Genomic DNA, 14578 nt, shown 5'->3' with positions numbered 1-14578 from the left:
GTGTTTTAAACTGGCAATCATTTAAAGCTTCGGCAACAATAAAGTTGACCACCGAATGACCAATGACATCACCTCACCAACCTGCTCACCACACATACATCTGAGCACAAAGTGCCTCCTGATGTAGGATGCAGTGAAAACTTAGGATGGTCATCTCTTTTCATGTTCATGAAGAAGCACTACGAATCCTGTTTTTCCTCACCATGCACGGAGCACCATCAGTACACACCGAAATAAGTTTATCCATCGGTAGATTTTTTTCTTTAGTGAACTCAGTGAAAGACTTGAATAAATTCTCCTCTTGTTTTCTCTTTCATAGACAAAACAGCAAGACTTTCCTCATGTACTGTGTCACCGACAGCAGACCTTGCAATCACGCTGAACTGGGATAAATGGCTTACATCTGTTGACTCATCCAAACCGAGAGAAAAGAATGGTGCTGCATTTATGTCCTTCACTTGTGTTGCCTCAATTTGATTTGCCATCATGATGGTATGATCGTGAACAGTTCTTGCCAACAGAGGCATGTCTTTTATTTGTTTGAATTATCTTGTGTTTATTTGAAAAGTTGTCAAAAAGTTCATTGGCAACATCAAGCATGAATGTTTTGGCATACTCCCATCTGTGAATGGGTTTCCGTTTCTCACAATTGCTAAAGCACCAGCAAAGCTAGCCGAATTCCAGTCACCTTGTTCGGTCCAAACACGAAGTTGCTGCTGACTAGCTTGCACTCTGCACAGTAGCTCTTGACATGCTTTCTTCCTGCTGTCCCCTCTGGATATTTCAATGCAAATGTAGTATGGTGTGTGTTGAACTGCTGCTTTATAGTTGACCATTTCATCGATGCAATTTTATCATTGCATATTAGACACACTGCAGAACCTGCTTTCTCCACAAAGGCAAATTCCTCTGTCCATTCCTGCTGAAAAGTACGACATTCCTCATCTTTTTTTCTTTTAGCCATCTTCTTCGTCAAAAGGGTTTCTTCAATTAGCTAGCTGACTACTTGATTAAAAGGAGGGAAGTTTACTTCCTGACCTCACAATGACCTGTGTACGATGCGCATTATCCAATAAAAATTTGGTGTTGTCCTGGAGGACAGCTGTGATTGGCTCCAGCCACCCTCAACCATGAACATGAGTGGTAGGAAATGAATGGATTGTAATACATGAGAATGTTTTATATTTTTAACGTTATTTGTTTTTTATTAAAGATTTGTCTGCGAGCCAGATGCAGCCATCAAAAGAGCCACATCTGGCTTGAGAGCCATAGGTTCCTGACTCCTGGCTTAAATGTTCACTGCCTTTATCAAGTACAAAGAGAACCAGAGCTTCCCATTTTCTGAAGTGAGGACATTAGTACTCCAATATTTGCTTCCACATCTCCTTTCTCTAAAATAAAAATATTCTATTTTATTCTATAATTATAATTTTCTCTGTACTTTGTTTATAAATTGTTTTTAGAAGTTGAAAAACAACATAATGTCCATATAAAAATTATTCAACTCTGAGAGCATAGTGTGCTATATTTACATTTCTTTATTGCATGTCATTATGATATATATCATAATCTTTATGCCACTTAAATAGAAATGATCCTAAAATCAAATTGGAATGAATTGTCTCTTTTTATAATCTGTCTTTTGCCTCTAACAGAAACTCAAATTGCTTCCACCCATAGCTGGACAACTCTATTCTTTTTTTCCTGACTGGATTTGCTAGGGCTGCTTCAAATCAATGAATCCAGGATAAGACGCCACTCTCTTTCTGCTTTTAATTCAGTGGTTCCTGGAAACTATTTCATTTTTCTTGAGTTACTTTCTTGTTTTATAAGGGTGATAATGTGATTTATAATAAGAAATATACATTACAGATACATATATAATATAATGATGAACTTATTGTCCATCTCTCATTTATGGAACAGAGCTCCCCAGACCCTTGGAATTTCCTGAGTGATAAGACAATGAGGACATCTTTTGTTGTCATATTTGGTCTCATCCTCAGTTCCTGAAATTTTTTTAGAGCCATAAATGGGAAATGGGTATCCTCTTATTCATAACAAGCTTTTTTTCCAGCACAGCTGAGTCTATGTAAATGATATGACTTTTAGAAAGCACCTAAGAATGGAGGTTGTTTGCCAGAGGAACCAACTACGAACAGAAGGTTGAAACTTTCAGTCAATCACCAATAGCCAGTGTAATGAAGCTTTCACAAAAACCTAAAAGGAGGGTGCTTGGAGAATTTCTAGGTGGGGGTTCCAGAAGATTTTCACATGACACCATGCTGGGATCAGAACTCTATGAGGACAGAAGCTCTTTTGTTCAAGACTGCAGTCTAATATGTATCTTCATGTGGCTGTTGATTCATATTCTTTAATATGCTTTATAATACATTGGTAATCTGTAATAAGTCAGTAATCTAGTGAGTAAATGAGTTTCCTGAGTTCTATGAGCTGCTCTAGCAAATTAATCAATCACACCCAAGGAAGGGGTTTTGTGAACCTTCCATTTATAGCTGGTTGTTCAGAAGTACAGGTAATAGGCATCTGAAATACGTGTTTGGGGTAGGGGGTGCTGGGGAAGGGGGGCTGTTTTTTACACCTGAACTTTTAACCTGTGGAATCTGCTTCGTGTAGGTAGTGTCAAAATTGAGTTGAGCCTGACCAGGCAGTGGCGCAGTGGATGGAGTGTCGAACTGGGATGCAGAAGAACTCAGGTTCAAGACCCCGAGGTCGCCAGCTTGAGCACAGGCTCATCTGGCTTGAGCAAAAAGCTCAACAGCTTGGACCCAAGGTCACTGGCTCAAGCAAGGGGTTGCTTGGTCTGCTGAAGGCCTGCAGTCAAGGCACATATGAGAAAGCAATCAATGAACAACTAAGGTGCCGCAAAGAAAAACTGATGATTGATGCTTCTCATCTCTTTGTTCCTGTCTGTCTGTCCCTGTCTATTCCTCTTTCTGTCCCTGTAAAAAAAAAATTGAGTTGGATTGTGGACACCTAGCTGGTGTTTGAGAATGCTTGGAGGTGTGGAAAACCACACACATTTTGGTAATTGGGTGCAGAACCACTTTAACAGGCATGCATATCCAACATATCCAATTAACTCTCTAAGACAGGATCTGTGAAAGATAAACAGTAGAGACCTTGCTTTGCTTTCTGAAAAAGACTTTCATTATGGCCTTCCATCTGACTAATAATTTGACTACAAGTGAAAGTCTGAGTTGAAAATAAGTTTCATATAGAAGTCTGAAAGTCTTTATCCACTGTTGCTGCTAAGCTATCTGGTATTGAATGAAATCTTATTTATTTCTTTTTAGTCACTGTTTCTGAAGGAATACATGTTACAATTTGATAAGGGTGTGGAGGAAAAAGTAGACAATAGGATAGGTCCAGAGTAAGAGTTAGTATAAAAAAAACCCAAAAAAACCCCAAACTGATTGGAGATGTTGTACTGGTGTAGAAGTTAGGGTAAGAGGGAAGTTCCTAAAAGGAAAAGAAGACTGAATGGGAGCTGCAAATGAATTCATCAACTTGACAATTGCTTAGCAATTTGGATTTTTCTCTATGGTGAACTCCATCAAGATGACTGCTGTTCTAGAAATAATTTTCTTAGTGACATTGCTGATTTTAAAAAAAATCAATGAAGCAAAAGTCTTTTTACTCTCCAAAACACACATGCATATGCCATAAGATAGCACTAAGATTTTTGCCTCTTCTGCAGAAAAGAGGTAACACATCGGAACATAATATGAATATCTTACATTTTTGATAGCACAATGAAACTACTTCAATTACCAGTACAGTATATTGTGATTGGAACATTTCTTCTTCTGAAAATACATACTCATATACCAATTATAACTCACACCATTGGTTATTCAAAATTTATTTTGCTTTATGAACCATGTAGAATGAAAAGCAATCATGCTGTAATATGGTACCCTGTGACATGATAACGCCTACTCCCATTACAGTTTCAACAAACTTGAACTGGGATTCAAGTGAGTAGCATGACTCCAAAAGAAATGGTTACATAATGGCATCCAGTGTTCTTAATTAACACAGGAAAGATTAATGGCTCTTTTTTTCCCTTTGGCAGTCTCTGTTGAGAGGAAAAAAAATGTTAGTTGCCATTTGATTTTTCCACTCCATTGCATTTACCAACTGGCAGAAAGACCAACCAGGAAAGTTCCTTCCTCCAGTAGCTGGATTCGCCGTGGGTGTGGCACAGGCATGTTACCATGGCTGATGCTCTGTGACCTGAAGAGTCCACAGATAGCAAATGTCACCAGAGAGACTCTACGACTGAACGAGTAGGAAATACATCAGCTGTAAATAATTACTAGGGATTTTCTCCTTCTCTTCAATTTGTCTTAATGCTCTAATTAGGTACCTCTAGATCCTCTAAGAACATCCTAAATCTATGTCGGATTGGCCACTTCCCTGCAGGGAGCAAACTACATATCAAAATTGATTTGATGCTTCTCAGTAAACTGACATATCAGCTGAAGAGTGAGTAAAATGAAAATATTAGGAATATCATCCTGCAAAAAAAAAAAAGTGATGACTGCTGTAGGTTAGAAGAGTTATGATCTGTCAAAATCTTCTGTTTCACAGAATAGCTTAGCCATACACCAGCGCTCCATGGTTTGCTGCACACCGGAATCTAAATACGGACTGGAATTCTCTGAGGATGTTATTCATAAAGGCACAGTTAATCAAGCTCAGACCTCTCTTCAAAATCTCACTGTGCAAGCCAGACTTATTGCCAGCAGACAGAAGGTGCCAGACCAGGAAAGGTAACCTAAAATCTGTGTGCCCCGGCTTCAGAACCAGGAGGTCTCAACCCATTTTAAAAGTAAAAAAAAGTTTTGTGTGTATGTGTGTTGTTACATTTATCAGATAACTAGCTTTCTATCCATATAAGTGGAGCTCTGTACTATCCAAGAATTTTCATCCTCCATAAGCAGTTATTTTTGTTTATTTTAATTTAATTTACAAAAAAAAGAGGAGGGGAACCTTCCCTTTTCTCTCTTCCTCACTCTTTAGAGAAATTTAGAAAGAATAAGTATAAGCCAAAATTACTTCTGGCTAGAGTTCATGGTTACCAAGCTGAAAGGGCAGGCAGTTTTCTGGGTAAATGGTCTGCCTCACATGCCAGATGCCTGCTAAAAGTATCACAGGGTTTCTGTGTCTCGCCCACCATCACAAACAGAAATGGCAGATCTTTCAACAGAGATGCTGGCATCTTTTCCACTGATTGCATTCTTGGGCTCTGAGAAGAATGGTTTTCTTTATTCTTGGCATAGGGAAATCTCTATACAAAGGTGGAGTCACTTGATTTGTTTAGAATTGACTCTGAGTGATGAGAGTCTCTAAAACACTGTCATGTTGTCAGCATTGAAATGAAAGAATAAACATAAGGAGATTTGGTTTCTCTCAGTTTGTATGATTTCCTTGCAGGTCCACATGCTTACACATTGGTGAATGTTGTTTTGTTGGTTGGTCAGTTGATCGATTGGTCAGTTGGTTGGTTGGTTGGTTGGCTGGTCAGTTTGTTTGTTAGTTGGTTATTCTTTTTTCTTGTAACTTAAGGACAAATTTGTTCAAGGTCTTTGAAGATGAGTGAAAAGCAAAAGCATATGCAGGTGTATTTGGATCTCTTCTTTCACAGGTAGGATATACATGAGCAGGGATCGGGAGCTCAGTCTAAGCATAGACCTGGGTTTGCCTCTGGCGGTACTGTGTGTTTCTGCTTCTCCATCTGTGAAATGCAGAGGAAAGTTCTTACCTCATAGTGTTGCTGAACTTGTCATTTTCATTAATGGACTTTGTTTTAGGCTTACAGAAAAATTGAGCAGAAAGCGCAGAGTTCTTATACATTCCCTCTGCCCTTGCCCTCAGTTTCCCTGTTATTATCTTGTAGCTGTGTGGTGGGCTGCTGAATTTTAAATTACATACCACAAAAAAATCATAGTATTTTAAGTATTAGAAGGTGCTTACAAATGAATGTGAACTGTTATGACTGTAATTCAAGACCTTCTCATTTGTAAATGCACAAGGCTTTCATTTCTTTGATGACATTTTATGAGTCATTCATCAAAAATCATTCCTAAATACCAACTAGACCACCACATAGTTTGCAAAATGCCATCTGTAAAGATTTCTTTAGATTTAGGATCAGTTTCTCTACTGATATTTCTTTGAAATGCAAATACTCCTAAAAGAAACAAAGAATATCTAATTCATCATTGATAATATTGTTGTTAATTAACAAAGACACAATTCTCAATCAAACTCTAGAAAGGTACTGACCATTTATTGTTTTGATAAGAATAAGAGAAGGATCCAGAGGTTCTCAAGTACAGTATTGCCCAAGTGAAGGACTGGAGTGGACCTGTACGGCTTGGTAACCTCAGAAGAGGATATTATGAAACAGGAAAGGAGAAGAAAGAAAGCCAGTTCTGAAAGGAGTTCTGATTCAGAGCCCTTCTTCAACACACACAGAGTTAACCTCTGAGCAAGGTGGTAGGAATGGATCTCCAAGTAGCATCCCACAGGACTCCATTTCAACATATTCTAATGGAGGGGAGAAACAGGTAAATATCTTTAAGTCACTTCCCTGGTTCTTGATTAATCATCTTTCATATTTGAGGTGCTTTTCTGTTTCTAGAACTTGGTGAATTGCTCAAGGTGACCTAGATACTCCCAGGCACTGCTGGCCAGATCTAATAATTCCCTTCCTAGAAATCTACCACAAGAAAATAATTAAAGTGAGGGGTAAAATTTGCATTTACAGCTATTCATTGAAATTTTATGTATGTTAACTAAAACACTAAAAATAGCCTGATCAGGCAGTGGCTCAGTAGATAGAGTGTCGGACTGGGATGCGGAGGACCTGGGTTCAGGACCCCGAGGTCACCAACTTGAGTGCGGGCTTATCTGGTTTGAGCAAAACTCGCCAGCTTGGACCCAAGGTTGCTGGCTCAAGCAAGGGGTTACTCCATCTGCTGAAGGCCCGTGGTCAAGGCACATTTGAGAAAGCAATCAATGAACAACTAAGGTGTCACAACGAAAAACTAATGATTGGTGCTTTTCATCTCTCTCTGTTCCTGTCTGTCTGTCCCTATCTGTCCCTCTCTCTGACTCTCTCTCTGTCTCTGAAAAAAGAAAAAAACTTGAAGTTCAATAATAGAGAGATGGCATATCCATATTATGAAATATTACACAGCATTTTAAATTGTTTTCTGATCCCTGTATAGTATAGAAAAAAACACATGATGTAATGTTAAACAAAAAAAAAAAATAGAAAAAGAAAGAAAAAAAGGCCTCGAAGACAAATCTGTATGTGTGGTATGTCTCAAAATCCTGAGCACAGAGGTGGATTTAATGGCGGGTGCACCAGGCCTGTGCCCTGGGCCCTGACATCTGAAGGACCCCACAAAACCCCAACTTTACATTTTTATCTAATGATACCAAGTTTGGTTTCATATGCGCAATTTTAACACTCATAGTACATAATATTTTTATTTATTTAAAAATATGGTTAATGTGTATTTTTATTTTCCGTGTCTCTTTTTTTTTAAGGGGCCCAATACTTTCTTCTGTGTCCGGGGCCTCAACTGACCTTAAGTCTGAGGGACAGCAGGAAAGAAGAATTCCTTTTTATTCAGGGGACAGTCAGCCTTTCATCCCATTCAGATCTTCAACTGATTGGATGAGGCCCATTCATGCTATGGAGTACAACTCGTTCAATGTAGTCTTATCAACTTAAATGTCAGTCTTATCAAAAACACCCTCACAAAAGCACTCAGAAAAATGTTTGACTAAATACTGAGTACTTCATATCCCAACCAAGTTGACAAAAAATAACCATCACATGTGTTGACTGGGTCTCCAAATTTAATGATAGCAAGAACCACATCTTGTAGCATAAATTCTTGTGTTAGTAATTTATAATTGATTAACCAAGCTGAATTTACTCTCAATAGCAAAGAGAACTGAATCATATCTCCATTGATGTATAATCCAAAGCAGTGTTATTCTTTCACTGAATTTGATTACTGTTATTAACTTATGAAGAGCACTTAAATTAGTAACATCTCAGAAGTTATTTCCCTTTTTTTGAGGGTAGTGGGTCAGCCCGCAGTAGTTAAAACCTCTGCTCTCTTATCCCCATCCTCTCTCTCTGCCCTGCCATTGCTCTGTTGTTATATTGACACAGTTGTTAACAGTGCCCACCTAACCCCTGGAGCCAAGAATTTGGATTTCTAGCCTTAACAGCCTACAAAGTGAACCTCAACTCCTGTGTGAAGTCCGGGCCTCTCTGAGTGGCTCTGCCTGCTGTCTTCTCTGGCAGCCAAAGACCAGGTTCTAATGTCACACATGCTACTTAAATTCTGTGTGCCTCAGCTTCCCCTTCTGTAAAATGGGGGTAGTATTAGTACCTATCTAACAGGGCTTTGTGAGGATTATCTGAACCAATATATGTAATGCCCTTTGAGGAGTCCTGGCACATTAGGAAGATTTGCTTATTAAAAATAGTTTGTATTGCCTGATCAGGAGCTGGTGCAGTGGATAGAGTGTTGGATTGGGACATGGAGGATCCAGGTTTGAAACCCCAAGGTCTCCAGCTTGAGTGAAGGCTCATCTGGTTTGAGCAAGGCTCACCAGCTAGAGCCCAAGGTTGCTGGCTTAAGCAAGGGGTCACTCAGTCTGCTGTAGCCCCCCTCCCCAGTCAAGGCACATATGAGAACACAATCAATGAACAACTAAAGTGCCGCAGTGAAGAATTGATGCTTCTCATCTCTCTCCCTTCCTGTCTGTCTGTCCCTATCTGTCCTTCTCTCTGCCTCTGTCACAAAATAAACATATAGTTTGTATTAATGTTCTACTATTATTTCTCATTTATTGTTATCATTACTATTATTCTCAATAATGGTTCACTCTGCTGTTTCCTCACCTATCTTCCCCCCACATTTCAGAGATCTAAGCTAAGGCTCAATGCTCATTTTCAACCCTTTCTGTGCCCTCTCTTCCCCAGAAATTTTATCTGCCCTGTAGTTCCAGTGATTGGTTGTATTAGATAACTACCTGATTCACAGTCCGCATCGAACTTTCTTTGGAAACCGGATTTCTTACTTCCAAGTATTTGCAGGGTTATATTGCTTGCTGTCTTTGCTCCAATCTTGAATAGAACATATATAAGACCACGCTTTTATTCAAAGCTCAACATCGGTTCATCCTTCTGATTTTGCTGCTCTGTCAGTGTGTCAAACAGACCTTAGTACGGCCTTGAAAGATATCTCACTTCCTGATGTGCATGCCTCAGTGTGATTCTCCTCTCTTTGGTGTGAGCAAGACTTGTAATTTGCTTCTAACCAACAGCATATGGAGAAGGTAACAGGATGTAACTCTTGTGATGATATTATGTTATAGAACCCCAGCTTAGCAGACTGGATTAAGAGGGTTTCTTTGCAGGCTTGATAAAGTATGCAGCCGTGTTAACAAAACTCCACATGGGTAGCCTCCAGGATCTGAATGCCATTATCTTCCCAGTGATAGCCAAGAAAACACAAGAGTCCTCAGTTGCATAGCCCCAAAGGAATAAATTCTGCCAACAACCTGAATGAGCTTAGAAGTGGATTTTCCCCCAGTCGAGCCTCCAGAGAAAACACAGCCCAATTGATACCTTGGTAACAGCTTTCTGCAACCCTAAGCAGAGAACTCAGTCAAGATCTGCCCAGACTCCTGATCCATAGAAACTGTGAGTTATTAAATGCTTATCTGGTGTTTTCAGCTGCTAAAATTGTAATGCAGCATAGGAAACTAATACACTTGGTATTAGTTGATATCTATGGTAGCACCATTGTCTCAGTCTACATGAAATTAAATTTATCTTTGATTTCTAGCTACTCCCTGTCATTCAACCACTAAATCTAATATAACTAAACTCAATAACTATAGTTAATATTTATGGAATGACTTTATAAGTCATATGTTGTACTTATTGTATTTATATAATAACAATAGGCTATTCTCTTATGTTGTCGAATTGAAATTTGGAGAAGAAATATAATTTGCAAAAGGTTTCACAGTCAATCAATTTCAGATCTAGGATTCAAACCTAATAAATACATCTGATCTCAATTTCTTTCTTTCTTTTTTTTTTCTTTTGTATTTTTCTGAAGTGAGAAGCAGTGAGGCAGAGAGACAGACTCTCACATGCACCAACTGGTAGTGGATCTACCCAGTATGTCCACTAGGGGCCGATGCTCTGCCCATCTAGGGTGTTGCTCCATTGCTCTGTTGCTCCGTCACAACTGGAGCCATTCTAGCACCTGAGGCAGAGGCCATGTAGCCATCCTCAGTGCCCGAACCAACTTTGCTCCAATGGAGCCTTGGCTGCCAGAGGGGAAGAGAGAGACAGAGAGAAAGAAGAGGGGGAAGGGTGGAGAAACAGATGGGTGCTTCTTTTGTGTGCCCTGGCCGAGAATTGAACTTAGGACTTCCACACTCTGGACCGACACTCTACTGCTGAGCCAACTGGCCAGGGATGATCTCAATTTCTATGCCCTTTCTACTACTCTGAACTAGCTCCCTCAATGTCTCTGTTAGATCAGAAGTCCTAAGCTACCGCTACAATTAAAGTTTCTTTTCTTTTTTTTTTTTTTTTCATTTTTCTGAAGCTGGAAACAGGGAGAGACAGTCAGACAGACTCCCGCATGCGCCCAACCAGGATCCACCTGGCACGCCCACCACGGGGCGACGCTCTGCCCACCAGGGGGCGATGCTCTGCCCATCCTGGGCGTCGCCATGTTGCGACCAGAGCCACTCTAGCGCCTGAGGCAGAGGCCACAGAGCCATCCCCAGCGCCCGGGCCATCTTTGCTCCAATGGAGCCTTGGCTGTGGGAGGGGAAGAGAGAGACAGAGAGGAAAGCGTGGCGGAGGGGTGGAGAAGCAAATGGGTGCTTCTCCTATGTGCCCTGGCCGGGAATCGAACCTGGGTCCTCCGCACGCTAGGCCGACGCTCTACCGCTGAGCCAACCGGCCAGGGCCACAATTAAAGTTTCTTATACCACCATTTAAAATCATTCAAAATCTGGTCCTGGTCCTCTTCCAGACTATTTTTTCTACTAATCACTTTCTCTTTCTGAAATTGGTTGTTTTTTTCTATCTTCTAACATCTAGTCACATACTTCCCTGTCCTCTAACATCCTCAATAAAACAACATATGCCTTTGATAAGTTATCACTGGAGAAGGAATTTCCAAGTGTAGAGGGGTGAACTTACCAAGGAGCCCTGATTCTGTCACTCCAGATTTCATCTTCAATTGACACCTGAATCACAAAAATAATTTCTGCCAGTGTCTGCCCTTAGCCACTTCTGTAAGAAGTCGCTCTTAATAATCACCCTCTTTAAAAGCTGAATAAATTGTTTAATACAGCATCATACCTAGTCACATTGGAGCCTAAGGCCAAAAGAAAAATGTGAGCCTTCACATACATTAATCAGAGCATCCTCCCATATTCTGAACCAGGTGGGAAAGTTAATAAAAGCTCTACAATCCAACACAACTACATGTCTAACTCTGTATTGCACAATCAGTTTACATGTCATTGCTAATCTTCCTAAACCTGTCTTGTGAGCAAGGAAAAGCCACAGGATTCAGGACCCACAGGATGACTGAAAACAACTCTCCCTCATTGCACAATAACACAGGATCATAAAACAAACAAGCAACACAATTGTCCTTATTTAAAATATTAATATTTTATTCTTCATGGATTTCTGTTCTATTTTTGGTTCTTTGATATTTTACTAAATATTTAAATATTATTTATCTTAACTACTGACTTTTTTGGCATCCTAAAGAACTAAGCACCCAAGGAGAGTGAATGCTTTATTCTTTTCACCTAATTCTGGTTTTGTGCAAGATTAACTCCTCTATGACCATCTAACTCAAGGACAGCCCACATTTGAGATTTGCACTTGTTGACACTATTCTGTCATTAAGGAAACTGTTGTGGGAAATACAGTCTAGAAAAATGCTACAGCAATCATACAAACTTCCACATAGAAAATGACAGCATCCTTTCCTCTAACCTCTCTTTCATTTCTTCTGTGTAACCAAGATATCTCCTGTGGAAGCGAAAGGAGAGGTGAGGTAGGGAGCAGGAAGGAAGGTTCCCAGTCTGCTACTGGAGTGGAACAGGACATAGGAATTCCATCCAGAAGGTGACTACAGAAAAATAATAAGGACCTGACCTGTGGTGGCGCAGTGAATAAAGTGTTGACCTGGAACACTGAAGTCATTAGTTGGATACACTGAAGTCACTGGCTCTAAGCGCAGGCTCCTCAGTGTGGGGTCACAGGATCCCAAGGTTCACCAGCTTGAGTCCAAAGGTTGCTGGCATGAAAATCCCAAGGTTCCTGGCTTGAGCCCAGTCAAGGCACATAGGAGAAGCTCAATGTACAACTAAAGTGAAAGCAACTATGAGTTGATGCTTCTCACCTTCTCTCTCTCCCTCTCCCTTCCTGTCTCTTTCTCATTCTCTCTCCCACAAAAATAAAGAATAAAAATAAAGAAACAAAATAAGGAAACCTAGACCTTGTAATGTAGTTCTTGCTAATTTTTTTTTTTAATTTTATACTAAGTTTCCTTCATTTTACAGTACAATGCCATCTTTCAGGGCTCCCATCCTTTGGTAAATGTTGCTTAACTACTTCTATGCTAGATAATCTCCTCCTTTTATGCCGCTGTCTGTCCCACTGTAAAGCCAGAAGGCACGGCCAGGGCCACTATCACAGCAGCTGCCCGACCCATGCAGGTTCGCATTGGATTCGGACAGTCGGTAAAGAAACAGCGGAGCCAAAAACTGATGGGCCATAGTCTTTAATCCTAGCTTGCACCCGGCGGGCAAGTAAAAATACACACTGGGCTCCAAAACCCAGTCATATTCAGTGCTCACAAAGCCACTGACTTATCCGAGTTTCCTAGAATCAAAGGTTTCTAGCTCACCAGACTTATTCACCTCTGTTCCCCATCTCCTTCCTTATCCCAAATACAAACTCTACACAAATTGGCATCTCACTCAGCACTCCGCCATCTTGGCTGCTTTTCCTGGCCTCCTCCACATGGCCTCCTTCCACTGCTGGCTCTACTCTCTCTGTTCTCTCATGCTAACCTCAGGAACCAAGAACCTAAGCTCTCATTCTACCCTCATTTTATAGTGTAGCTTCACAACCTCTAATCCAATATATAAAATAGGGAAGTCTCTAATACAAAGTTACTTCTCTGAGGCATGATTGGATTGTACCACCCCACATCAAAAAGGGTGGGAAAGGTTTAATCCCAAAACCAAGCCCCAGGCTACAAGGATTCTCAACACATATTAATTTCACCTGGGCGACGGCCTCCGTCTTTAACAAAGTGAGCATAATACATTTTATCTGCCCAACACTCACCAATAAGCTGTCTCTCCTATACTCAGGCTCTTGAACTACCTCTTTCAGCCCAATAGGATCACTTCCTGGGGTCAGTCTCAGGAGTCAGGAATTGGAAAGTAATTCAGTTACCTCCTCCCGCAAGGAATATAATCACACTGACCACCCCCACAAATTACCAACAATAAAAATATATTTATTTTTTATAAACTACAAATTTGAATAGATGAAAATGTTAAGGAATGGTCATTGACACCATCAGTTTAAGAGCACCTGCCTTGGTGATTGCCCTACTGACACTAATAAGAGAATATCTTTGTTTCTCACTCAACTCTCCTCTGGTGCCAGGGAGACTAGCTACCCTCCCTCCCTTTCTTACAATCATAAAATTCAGCTTATCTCCTGGGAACCAGCCTTCTCCTGGGCCAGACCGAATCTCCTGTAGCCATAAACATAAAGACGTTTTAATGCTTCAGGAAGGAAATGTTGGCTCCTAGCAAGTGGGTGGAAATTTCATGTAGGCCACTTTTGGAACCTTTCCACAATAGCTATGGAATCCAGAAACCTATCTTTATTATTGAAATAGACTTTTCAGTTACATGGTGCACCTCCCCAAATAAATTGTAGATTTCTTCTTGGAAGGACCATGTTTTAAATCCCTCTACTCCCTAGAGTGCCCAATATAAATCACTATATGGATAACTGTAAAGAGGAACAGGTCAGACAATCTGGAGCATCATGGCTCAGTTAACATTTATCACACCCTCCTTAGGCCGGGCAAAGGGACACGGGTTAATCAGGGGAAGTTCTCACTAATCCTCAGGGCTTCAGAAGAAAGAGGAAAAGATAGGCTTTCAGGGCAGATCCCCACAGGGTCAAAAGTACCCTGCAGCAGTACATAGGAGAAGGAAGGCACCTGGGCTGTGTGACACAGGGCTAGTTGATTAGAATAGCCATTCAAGATGCCCTGTCAGGGACAGATCCCGAGCGACCACCTTCATCAGAAGAGTGAACATGTAAGTTACTCTATAAAAAGAAAATGCTAGAGGTCTCAGATTCAGTAGGGCAATTCTCTGCTGAATGTATAGCACAGAGACATTCTAGCCCCACAAGGATAGGGAACTGCTTTGC

Source organism: Saccopteryx bilineata, chromosome 2 (genome assembly GCF_036850765.1).
Source record: "Saccopteryx bilineata isolate mSacBil1 chromosome 2, mSacBil1_pri_phased_curated, whole genome shotgun sequence".
Classification (NCBI taxonomy): Eukaryota; Metazoa; Chordata; class Mammalia; order Chiroptera; family Emballonuridae; genus Saccopteryx; species Saccopteryx bilineata.
Note: the sequence above shows the minus strand (reverse complement) of the source record.